This window comes from Canis aureus, chromosome 10, assembly GCF_053574225.1.
Source record: "Canis aureus isolate CA01 chromosome 10, VMU_Caureus_v.1.0, whole genome shotgun sequence".
In the NCBI taxonomy this organism is placed as follows: domain Eukaryota; kingdom Metazoa; phylum Chordata; class Mammalia; order Carnivora; family Canidae; genus Canis; species Canis aureus.
Genome location: NC_135620.1, coordinates 46041067 through 46054206, shown reverse-complemented (window position 1 = coordinate 46054206; position 13140 = coordinate 46041067). Strand labels below are relative to the sequence as shown.

At 37.8% G+C, this 13140-nt stretch overlaps 1 long non-coding RNA gene across 10 annotated transcripts in view; it reads left to right on the top strand.

Annotated features, from left to right (window-relative positions):
- The window catches only part of LOC144322307 (uncharacterized), a 551832-nt gene that overhangs the window by 205843 nt on the left and 332849 nt on the right, over positions 1-13140 (top strand). For 2 of the 10 annotated variants that reach the window (XR_013387919.1, XR_013387911.1), the window contains one exon: positions 11618-11740. The exons of 7 other annotated variants lie outside the window; for them this stretch is intronic. This is a non-coding gene — a long non-coding RNA (uncharacterized LOC144322307). One more of the 10 variants, XR_013387913.1, reaches the window with a different exon arrangement.

Genomic DNA, 13140 nt, shown 5'->3' with positions numbered 1-13140 from the left:
GGCCATGAGACACACCCTACCACCGTTTATAACACTGTTTTTATGGGAGAAAATGGTGTGAGTTCCACACAATCAATTTTCAAATGAACTGCTGAAGCATCACCTGTTTGTCAATTGGGAACTGCCTTTAGGGTTCTGACTCTGTCCCTGCTGGTCCTGGATCTGTAATGAAAGTTCTATGTGTTTGGCTGAGAACTCTCAACATCAATTCACAGAATGCAGTCTCTCTCTTCTCCCTCAGCACATCGTGCCCTAAATTTCTGACCCACACAGGGCTCTACAAACACTTTGCACATGACTTTCATACCAACAATATTGAATTGGTTAAATGAACTTGATTTCTAGTCTTCTAGTAAATAAATATTTTACAAGGAGAATCCCAATTTACCTACTTAATTAGCCAAGATCCCTAGGAACTTGTGTGACACAGTCTCTTATTCTTTATATATATGTACATGTGTTTTTTGTGTGTGTGTCTATACACACATTATTTTTTATCTTTCCGATTTTTCACCAATTTAATTCCAGAGCATATCAGATACTTCTAAATGATTGGACTAGTCTTTTTTAGGAAGAGTCACAAATAGATTTTAAGTCAGTTATCCAATTTATTAGCCCCTATGTAAGTGTGTTAATAGAATAAGCTATAATAAAATTGATCTGCTTGTGTTAACACAGGCATTTAAAATGTTTTTCTGGCATAGGGAACCACACTATAGGCATGAGTGTAAATGAGAGAAACCATAAGAAAGCTGTTTAGCAATAATCCATGTGGGAGTGTTGAAAACTTGGATAAGGATGGATGTGGTGAAAATGATGAGCAGTGGTTGGATTCTAGATGGTTGTTGAAGGCAAAGCTGCCAAGATACAGAGTATAGAGTGTCAGAGAAGAGAGGATCCAAATATGATTTAGAACTTTTTCTTAACCAAGTAGAAAAATCAGATTGCTGAAAGTCTTTGTGGAGAGTCAGTGGGGGTGACTGGGTACCAAGAAGTCACTGTTGGATTTGCTCAGAGATTCCTACAAACCTGCCACATAGAGACATTGAATCAGAAGTTGGATATGTGAATGTTAAAAAAAAATCAACATTAAGAACACAAAAGCTATCTCTGGCAGTGGAGAATATATATTCTTCTAGAACATTTCTAAGACCCAAGAATAGTGCTAGGTTGCTGGAAAGGAACCCTAGCAAGGACACAGAACAGCAAAGTCAAGATCAAAGCTTAGATCTATCTGATGAGCTTGGGCAGCCTGTTCTTCCCACTGCAGTGAAATGCCTCATAAAATGTAGTTTATCTTATTTTTTTTAACATTTCTGTAAAGAAGAGTTCTGCCCTCCTTTTCAAAGTATTTTATAATCATTTTGAACACATATGTACATCATACTTTTTTTTCTGTGACATCATGGATTCACCAAACATTTAGTGCTATTTTCAGGTTTCCCTTTTGCCCTGTATTCACCTTGTCTCCTAGATTCTCTATGGAATATAAACACACACACACACACACACACACACACACGCTTTGTTTTTTCACCCAGTGCTACTGAACTAGATTGTATCTTACCCCCTCCTCCCAATTCATATGTTGAAATCCTAACACCCTGGTGTGATGGTATTTAGAGATGAGGCCTTTGGCAGATAATTAGGTTTAGAAGAAGTCACCAGGGTGGGGCCCTGGTGATGGGATTAGTGCCTTTATAGGAAGAGGCAGCAGAGGGTTTACTCTCCATCTGTCTTTCTGTCATGTTAGGACCCAATGGAGAAGATAGCCATCAGCAAGCCAGGAGGATCACTCTTGCCAAAACCTAATCACATTGGTATCCTTGTCTCAGACTTCTAGCCTCCAGAACTGTGAGAAAATAAATTTCTGTTGTGTAAGATAGCCACTCTGGCACTTTGTAATGGAAACCTAAACTCCCAGGAAATTATATTCCTTAAACATTCATCTAGGTGCCGTGTTATGCCCTCAATATAGTTTCTCATATGTATAAAGCACTTAGCAGTTTACAAAGGATTTTCCACATCTTTCTCTTGCTTACTTGATCATAACAACAATGCTGAGCAGGGGATGGTGATCATGGATGTCTTAAAAATATAGCATTCTAGCCTCAACCTTGGTAAGTGGTAGTAAGTGGTAGAGGTAGATAGGAATGAAACTCAACTCTTTTGATTTCAAGGCTTGTACTTTTCCATGACAAGAAGCCTCATGATCACCTATTTGTGAAATAGTGATTTGGGAGAGAGAGTACAGCCTGTGGAGCTAAACCCTGATGTTAAATCCTGCCACTATTACTTTCTACATTTGTGATTTTAGGCACATTTCCAAAGTTTCTGTGTCTTAATTTCCTTCTCTTAAAAATGGGATAGTAGAACTATGTGAATTACGAGGATTAAGTGAGCTAATTCCAGTAAAATGCCTCAAACAATGCTTAGTTGATAGAAAGCAGCCTGTAAATGTTAGCAGATATTCATATCATTTTTCTTATGATGCATTTCTGAGAGCTGTGTGTAGTGTCTTCACCAAGTCTTTAGTACAAAAAAGGAAGAAATCATTATTTGACTTTCTCTTTCTCATCTGTTTTGTTCCATGTTGATGGTTATATATGACATTTATCATCATCTATTTTATTATAACCTGAAAGATTAATTTTCCATAATTCCTCTTATGTCCAGGCTGAGAGATATTAGTAATCAATTATGTCTCCTCTAATCGTCCTCATTATGGACTGTTGGGCAAAAAGCAGTTAATCTCTCTCTCTCTCAAACCTTTGCCCTCTTTCTCTCTCCAGATACATTTTTCTATTGCTTACCATTTAATCATCATAAGATAAATCCCTCTCTCATTAAAAAACAAATTTATTTCCTCTAGAGATCATTATTTGCTGTTAGTAACTTTCTACTAATGAAGCCAATTCTTTACTGGTTTGCTTTTACCTGCCTGTTTTATTCTATGGGATATTTTCATAAAAAAATGATTTTGTTTGCTCCTGTTCTCATTCTCTATTTCAGCTGACCAACATGTTTTGTTAGTGTTGGCTGCAGCATATTAAAGTTAGAATTCTAATTTTGAAACCAGCCCTTTTATGCTATTTTTGCCCTGATCATTTTCCAAGGATGCCATGTTAGAAACTCTTGACAGAAGATGGAACAAGGCAGAGCACGATGGCTCAATGGAATTACATGTTAACAGTAACTTGACACATTGGAATATAAAAAGTATGATTCAAAATGGACTGTTAATAACTTTAATAGAGCATTTCAGTATGCACATCCTTTGTGACTGTAAATATCAGTGAGAGTGTGATGAATAAGAAAGAACACAGTCTCCAGAGTGAACCTGCCTGAATTTGTGTCTGGCCTTACCATGCCCTAGTTTGGTGACCTTCAACTTCTTTGAGCCTCCTTTTCCTCATCTGACAGTCATAAGACTATCAGGAAAATTAAGTGAGTCAGACATATGTTACCAGTCAGGAGATGTCAGAGGACACTGAGAAGCAACCTAAAAGCTTTGTGGCTTCATGCAACAGAAGTTGACTTCTCACATACACAAACTCACTTACGGGTTGGGGTAGGCCTCCGGGGCAACTGACCTCCATGTAGCTGCTCATCATCCAGACTGCTTGAATCCTGTAGATCAGCCATCTGGAAAGGAAGACTTTGCTTTTCTGCAGCAAGGGATGAGAGGCAGTAGAAGCAGGAGGACTGGCATAGGCTTCTACCTGCTACATGCCACTTTGTATGTCTCTAACTAACTGCAAGGAGCCCCATAATGAGGAGGAAACAAAAAAAGGAATGTTTGTTGAACATCACTGGTTCTGCCCCAGGATATAAAATATTTAGAGTGATGCTGGCCACAGAGTAAGAAGCCAGTCCATAGTAGCTATTGTTACTATCATTGAAGAGCAGGATGTGGCACTAAGGAGTCAGTAGCTGGGCTGTAGCTAAGGGCTGTTATTAAGTTCCAAGGAAAGAGATCTGGGAAATGAATTTGCATGTTTTGAGGAAAATTCTGTGGTCCCTTATTGGGGTTCTCATTCCTGCCTGCTTTGAATTCAAGTTGCCTTTCCCAATTTTGCTACCTAAATATCTTGTGTCATTAAATTAACCTTTTTACCTTCTCATAATTTAGTTATATCATTTGTAAAATGGAGGTAATTATAGCGCCTTCCTCAGAAGATGCATTTTAAATGGCTAATTGTTCTAATGTTGTATATCACACATAGGCAGAAGTCGTGTTGGCTGTTATTACTCTAGGATGTATGACTTCATATATGCTCTTGATCATTTTTGTTCTCAGTTTCAACATCTGTATCTTGATGATATGGTTGATATTATCTCTAAGAATGCCTCCATACACTCTTATGAACCAGTGAGTATCTGTGTAAATTTGAGAGTTTCTAGGCAGCAGTGTGTCTTTCTAACCTAAGTTAGATTAAGCTCACAGGAGTCCCAGTCACGCCTTTTTCTTCACACTGAGCCAGTCCCCAATTCCTAGGATTAAATCTTATTTGAGAAATATTTTACCACCTCTAGCCTCAGCTTATGAAACTCCATATGAAGCTATCCTTGTTTTTATTTCATCTTTATTCATATTAATTATACCTATTAGCACCTACCTTGTTCTATTTTTTTAAAAATTTTATTTATTTATTCTTGAGAGACACAGAGAGAGAGAAAGAGAGGCAGAGACACAGGCAGAGGGAGAAGCAGGCTCCATGCAGGGAGCCTGATGCGGGACTCCATCCCGGGTCTCCAGGATCAGGCCCTGGGCCAAAGGTGGTGCTAAACTGCTGAGCCACTCAGGCTTCCCACCTACCTTCTTCTAAAGGAATACCCCCATATCCCATCGCTTCATCATTCAGATGAAGCCCATTCCCTACTCCAATGGATAAATTCTGCTTTTCTCTTACAAAACCTTTCACCAGTATAGAAAATTAAACTCAATCCAGCAGGCCAGAGCCTTCTCTTCACTGATAGCTATCATTATAAAAAATAGTTGCTTGCATATCTAGATATTTGAAGATTATTCCATTTGAATTCTCTAGAGATATATTCAGCTCATTAGTTGAGAGATTCTGATACTTCACTAACCAACTGGTAACCTAGTCTATGGCAAAATCATATGTCTACTGGAGTTTGCCATGCTACTCTAACAGTTAACAAAAGGTACAGTGCAGGGGGGATCCCTGGGTGGCGCAGCAGTTTGGCGCCTGCCTTTGGCCCAGGGCGTGATCCTGGAGACCCGGGATCGAATCCCACGTTGGGCTCCCGGTGCATGGAGCCTGCTTCTCCCTCTGCCTATGTCTCTGCCTCTCTCTCTCTCTCTCTCTGTGACTATCATAAATAAATAAAAAAAAAAAATTAAAAAAAAAAAAAAAAAGGTACAGCGCAGGGCTGTGGACCCGTGTTGTACTGACCCAAAGAAGTCACATGCATGACATCTATCATTGGCAGGGAGGTGCATTAATGGGTGTGTTGCTCCACTTCATGCCCTCCAATGAAATGTTTTGATGCCTAGGAAACAGTAGAAGAAGACTTTTAAGAAGTAACACATCAAAGCAATATCCAGAAAGGGCCTGAAAAGTAATTTCTTTTAAGGAGGACTTGCATAGATAACACATATAAGAACATTCCAATTCTGAATCAAACAGTACTTGGTTCAAACTCTGGTTTTACCAGCAACTGTTTAAGCCATCTTAGAGTAGCATTTTGATCCCTTGGATGTTCTATTTCCCTGTCTATAAAATGGAAATAATAATATATTAATTAGTTTTCAGAGTTTTAAAAGTCAAATCAATATACTGTACAGTATACTGTAATAATCTACCTTTAACATAAACTGAGTGACTTTGGGGAAGCCACACAAACTGTCTGTCTCAATTGCCTCATTCGGCAGTGGGGGATAATAAGAGTGCCTACTACAGAGGATTATTGTGAGGATTTAATGACTATATTAGTTGTTATTTGTCATTACTATAAATTACCCAAGTTCTTTCATAGAGCCATGAGAGATGATGGGAGTGTTATGACTCAACCAGGCTCTAGCCCAGGGCTGCTGTTAGGTTGCAATGAAAAGGAGCCAGGAAACTTTTATTTGAGTTTAATGGTGATAGTTTGAGTTGGACCAACCAAATCTTTGTGGCTTTACTGCCAACAAAGTGAAACCACTGGCAAAATTCTGATAAAACAGAATGTGAGCCTCTGCCTGGCTGGTCTTGAATAACTGACCACTCAAACCTCAGTGTGCTCACTTTTAATGGAGGATATTGGATGAGTTGATTTCTGAAATTCTGTATAGCTCTGAATCATACTGAGTTTCTAGCACATAAAAGCCTGTATCTCATTACTTGTCATATATCTTAAGAAATATTTTTTAAACTATAGTTTTGAAAATGTTTTAGGTAGGGAAGACTAGCCTAGAGCCTTGCAAATTAAATATACATGCATGAAAACATGGTAGGTAGAAAAAATTGTAGGTCTATTTGTTACTGTATTATTATTTCAGTATCTATCATACAGAGGTATTTATGAATTTCATATTTTAGACTTTCCTATTCTTTTCCATTTTAAATAAATTTTAATGCTCTCTTTTTTTCTCTATGAACTTCCTTTCACCTTTTTTCTTCTCTACATAAAACAGATGTTCTAATATTCAGACATAAAGCTATATTACTTGATGAAGGTGGAAAAGAGAAGGAGAAAACAGCAGGAATCCAGACTTGCTTCACTGGGCTATTAGGAAATTTGAAGTATTTGGGTTGCCTCCTGGAAAAGGTGGTCCAGGTCAAATATTATTAACTTTCTGCTTTTGTTTGTGATTTTATAGTTCAATTGAACTCTTGGAAAAGGACTCTCTGCTTATTATTTTTGTTTTTGTCATTGAAAGTTTTTCAAATGCCACACGAAGTCCCTGAAAATCTAAATGGGACAAAGTTACATTACACATTTTTTTAAAGCCCAGTACTACAATTATGCTAATGTAATTAAGCTTCATGAATATAGTATGCAAATCAAATTGTCAAGAACTATACCAAATAGAATTGTTCTTAAAAGTAGAACAGATTGGTTCTGAAATTCTTACAAGGATTGCTGTTTCATAAATTCCTAAGCAGAATATCATTTTGTATGATGGAAAAAGTACTTTAAGAATATCATAATAAATATTTAATTTGCACATTTTTCTCCCTGGAAGTGACACATTTTGATGTAAAGAAGAGAAAAATTATATCTGTTTGTAATGGAAAGGTTTAAAATATCAGTACCTGGAAAGGGTTTGCGTGTTTTATCCTTCTTCCTCAGCTTTATTAAGATATAATTGACATATAGTATTATGTAAATTTAATATATAATATGTGATGATTTGATATATGTATGTACTACAGAATAGGTACCACAATAAGGTAACATATCCACACATCCATCACCTCACATAGTTACCTTTTTATGGTGAGAATTTTTAAGATTCACTGTCTTAGCAACTTTGAAGTATAGCATACAGTATTGTTAACTATAGTCACCACGATGTACACTAAGAATTTACTCATCTTATAACTGGAATTTTGTACATTTTGACCACTTCCATCTCCCCCACCTCTCACCTCTGGTGAATACCAATATGCTTTCTGTTTCTGTAAGTTCATGTTTTTTAATATTCCACATATAAGTAGGATCAATAGGATTTGTCTTTTTCTGTCCAATTTATTTCACTTAGCATAATACCCTCAGAGTTCATCTATGTTTTTGCAAATGTCAAGAGTTGTTTCTTTTTTATGATTAAATAATATATAGATCTCACATTTTCTTCATTCTTCTATTGATAGACATTTACATTGTTTTTATGTCTTAGCTATTGTGGGTAATGTTGCAGTCAATATGAGGCACAGATCTCTTAAAGGTAGTCATTTTATTTCCTTTAGATATATATCTAAAACATATTCCTGGATCACATAGTAGTTCTATTTTTAATTTTTTGAGGAACCTCCATGTTGTTTTCCATAGTGACTGCACCAATTTAGATTTCTAGTAACAGTGTTCAGGGATTTCCTTTTCTTCACGATCTTGCCAGCACTTATTATTTCCTGTCTTTTTGATGTTATATCTCAAATGTGAATAGGCTTTTCTCCAATTGAAACACAGCACGATGCAGATGCACTCTCTTATCTTTCATGAAGAATAGCTTGAATGGAGATGTTCTATGTGGTGTTGATTCCTACCTCATAAATATAATAACAAAAAAGCTGGTTTGAATCATCAGAGTGACCTGAAATTCCTTAGCAGTTATCCTATGAAGGTCATGAGGAGCTATTTGAAGGATCATTGAGGAAGATGGTTATAACTAGGTTGTTGCCTCTGCTTTGGGCCTTCTTGCCTCTCATGTGGACCTAGCTCTTATGTCTGGTTGTTTGCTGTGACCCTTCTCTGATTACCCCTTGACCCCCCAGTGTCTAAGCCTGTAGAGAACCAACCAAAAACAGGATCATAGGGGAAATAAATACAGGTAGGAAGCCTGAATTGTTTTGTGTGTAATCTTTTATATTATGATTATAGTTCGCTCATTTCAGAAAAATGAGAAACAAACTGAAACAAGGAAAGAAGAGAAAACCCCAAACCCGTAACCCTATCGCTAAGAAATCTTCTTTGATATCATCTTAGTATTGTCTAATTTTTTGTTACTTTTTTAGTATTAATGCATACATTTTTGTTTAGGTAATCTATAGACATACACACATATATAGATTTTTAAAAAGATTATTTGTTTATTTGAAAGAGAGAGCATGAGAGACAGAGCAAGCACGACTTGGGTACAGAGGGAGAGGGAGAAGCAGACTCCGCTGAGCAGGGAACTCTATGCGGCACTCTACTGAGATCATGACTCCAGCCGAAGGCAGACACATAACAGACTGAGCCACCCAGGCACCCCATATATTTTGCTTTTTTAACTGAAATAGTGTCTTTGTATTTTCTGAAGTTACTTGACAACATTTTTAACATCAGGATACCATTCCAGCCTATGAATGTAGCTTGGTGTACGTAATGCTCCCCCAGTGGTGGGCAGGGTGTTTGAGCATATTAAAGGGCTATTCCTAGGCTTTAGCTCTGTTGGCAGAGACTAAAGAAGGCAAGTGAGAAATCCACCTCCCTGTCATTTAAATTTTTTTTCTCTGTCCATCAAAGTGGAATATTCTGTGAGATGACTATATCCAAAAAATATAAAAGTAGTTCTTTAGACACACCAAAATTGTACTATAATAGGTACAACCTAGGCCTTCTACTAAAGTTTAACAAGATTATGAATTTCATTTTGAAAAGAAGGATGAAACTCATTATTGAAAATATTATCTGCTCAACCCAAATCCATGATTGATTGATGCTGTGGGTGGTGTTTGAATCAGTTACTCCCATTAGCTTAATTAAATAAATGATTGTACTGGCACAGAGCTTGTATAGCTTATGTTGATTCATTTCTGCCTAATGATCATTATGGGGTTGTATACCTTGACATCTCTTCCCCAACCTTCAGTTTTGCAATAAAATTATTTTTAGGTTGAGTCACACACTGGCTAGTACTCTGCAACCATTCACCACTAAGAGCCTGACCTTTGCATGAGAAGATGATGCCTCAAATGGTAATTCCTTTGTAATGTCGCATCTCTTTTATCCATAGATTCCCAGAGGCCTCCCTTCAGTAGTTTCTGTTAAAACTTTTGTTTTAATTTCCTCTAGGTTATTTGTGGCTGATAATAAATAGAAGTTTCCTTTCCAAAGAGACTAAAGTGTAGCGGTAACAGTGTTAAATTTTACCAGTGTCTTTGTAGACTTTAGCCTTGCATTGTGAGGAATGCAAGAGGCAGGTGACATTAAGGCTGTTGTATTTCTTCCTCTCCATGAGATCTCCATTCCTAATTTCTCTCTTGAACTCCTGTCTTAGAGCCCACTTCTGCTGCCCATTTATTCTGGCTTGGCCCTCTGGAGCCTAAAAGCTAGCTACCCTATTCTGAAATTTATCATCGTCAACCAATTCTTGATTTTTTTTTTCTCTATTTCAATTGTTGGCTTCACCATCTTCTTAATCACCTACACCGGAAATCTAGGAATCATGGAGGTTCCTCTAACTTCCTCATTCTTCACTCTTACTCAGCTGGAAAGTGCTGACATATCCATCCCTACATGTTTCTCAAATCTGTCCTCTCCTCTGAATGCTCTATTTTGGACTTGTCTCATCATGTGATTGAATTATTTTAACAGGCTCCTAACTAGTTTGTACAGTTCCAGACTTTTCCACTTCAAACCAATAGCTCTACAGGGACTTTCCAAAAAGCAAAACTCATTTCTCTGTATAAAACTCTTGGGTCCTTCCCAGCATCTGTGCCATGTTTTTCAAAGTGTGGTCTGCTAATCATCTGCTTAAAAATCACGGAGGGAGGGGCATTGCACAAAATTCAGATTACTGTTCCAAAGGCTTTAGAATTAGAATCTAGTGGGGACAGAGAGCCCAGGGATTTTCAAGTGACTAAGTACTCAAAACTTATGCATCACTGACTTACCTGTAGAATAAAATTCAATGTTCTCCTCAGATCTGTCTCCTGCCTACATCTGTGGACTCTTTTAACTTCATGGTTTCTGCCCTACTAAGAGGGAACTGCTCTGAGCATCCCCACAGATCACTGGCTCCCATATGCCTGTCTTTACTAGCTCATCTTTAGTAAAATGCCCTTTCCTAGCTTCTTGGTCTAGTCATGACAGTTAGGCGTGGTGGTGGTGGTGGTGGTGGTGGGGTCTCCTCTTACCTTCATATTCAGGATATGGTCTTCAGAGCAGTAGCTTCCACTTCACATGGAAACATGTTAGAAATGTGAAATCTTAGCCCCTACCCCCAGATGCACAGAATAACAATCTGCATATTGACAGTTCTCAGGTAATCTGTACACACAATTCCATTTGAGAAACCTGCTTTGGGAAAAGTTCCTAGACGTCTCCATTTGGACAATGTTGTGCTTTTTGCAAGTACTCTTAGTATACTCTATGTATATACATCTGTCTCTTCCACTAGACTGGGGGCTCCTGGAGGGCAAGAAATCCTCCTTATTATCTCTCTATTTTCAGCCCCTCTTATTGTGTGTGGCACATGGAGTGGCTCAACAAATGTTTGTTTATTTAAACTGAACTGACCTGTAGGTCAGCCTGGAACTAAAAAGCTGGATCCCTGATGAAATGTCCTTTTGCACAGATTTGGTTGCACTTTCATTTTTGGATGCTCTTGCTTTTGGCTGAGCTGATGCTGTTTTTGCCTCCTCTTTCTAAATTCACAGATGGTCTAGAGCGCTTGCTCACAGAGAGTGGATTGCTGCCCGATGTAGATTGCTGTGGGCCAAGCAGCTGGGCTTCCCTGTTGGTTACTGGCCAGACCCTGCTGATTGAAGCTTTCTTCAGGGACTGCATACTTGTTTCTTCTTCCCGGAGGAGCCTCATTTGAGTTCAGATGTGTTTGTGTGTGCTGTGTGTGTGTGTGTGTGTGTGTGTGTGCAGGAGAGATTCTTGGTTGTCAGAATGTTGTGTCCTTCCACTCATCTAAGTTACTGAAGTCACTTAATGCCTTTTTCACTTCAATCTCTAGCACGAAACCTCTGTGACTGGACTCCAAAATTGATTCCAACTAATAGCTTTCTATCAGTTTCCATCCTCTCTCTTGTATCATTGGACTGCAAACTACATAAAGGTAGAATATGTCTATTTTTACTTAAGATTATATCTCCTAATATTATATCTCCTAATATTTAGTGTGGTGCTTGGCATATGTGTGGAATGAATGAGTGAATGAATGAATGACATATATCAAAGTGCTAATGTAGTGTTACAGTCTCAGGTACTTTTTCCTAGTCTTTTCATTATTTATTTTCTCTCCCTCCCTCCCTCCCTCCCTTTTTTCCTTCCTTCCTTTTTTCCTTCCTTCCTCCCTCCCTCCCTCCCTCCCTCCCTCCCTCCCTCCCTCCCTCCCTCCCTTCCTTCCTTCTTTCCTTCCTTCCTTCCTTCCTTCCCTCCTTCCTTCCTTCCTTCCTTCCTTCCTTCCTTCCTTCCTTCCTTTCTTCCCGATAAGCATAATCTTTTGGAGGTATGTTACATTTTAGAAGAATCTTTATTACCATTTTATAAAGCCAGTTAATTTTTATAATGCTTTTTTAAATACCAAAAATGCTTTTCTTAATTTAAATTGCTACACATATTAATTCATTTCTTCATTTAGTGTGGTTAGAAGCCCTAAAGAAAAATCATAGTATGATGCCTATGGAGTAAATTTGGTTTACATATATTTTTTTCCTTTCCTTTTCTTTTTTGGGGTGCCTGATATAGTTTATTTCAAAGTATTTGAATGTTTTGGATGGGGCATATACTATGAGACATGTATGCCCCAGGACCCAACATTATGATTGTCTTACATGCAGCCTGGTTTTCCCATTATCTTTTTGGACTGAAAATGTTTGTTTACAACCTTTGGTGTATAGGGAAACACATGGACCTTGGAATTAGGCTACCTGTGTTCCAGCGCTAGCTTTGGCATTTACTGGTTTGAGGGTTTCAGGTAAATCCCTGATATGTATTTTACATGTTAAACAGACATAAGAAAGTAATAAATTTATCTTATATCAGCCACAGACAATACCTTGACATTCCACAAATGTCAAGTTCCTTTTCTTTCTCTGACTTTATAAAAAAAATAGAATGTATGTAGATAGTGTGTTCTTGCTACTTTTTTCATAAAAACTTTCTAGATCCTTAGAGTCAGCATTCATCAATCTGTTCCCAATTCACATTCTTTACCCCTCATTTTTGAAATGGTCATGTTTTGCCCCTTACTGCATGTATGTAAGTATATGTCTGTTTCCTCCATTGTATTTTGAACAACTTGAGGGAAGATCTAGGTCTTGTCTTCTGCCTTTCCTACAGCACCCAAAATGCTTTGCTCAAAATAACACATAATACTTGTATGTAGAATGAAAAGTAGTTTACTTAAAAGCATGGTACTCAGAATTCTGGGGTTTTCTACTGACTGATTCCATCACTTCTTGGCTGGGTGATATTAGCCATCTTAATTAACTTCCACCAACCTACCAGATTCCTTATCTGTGAAACTGTGAGATG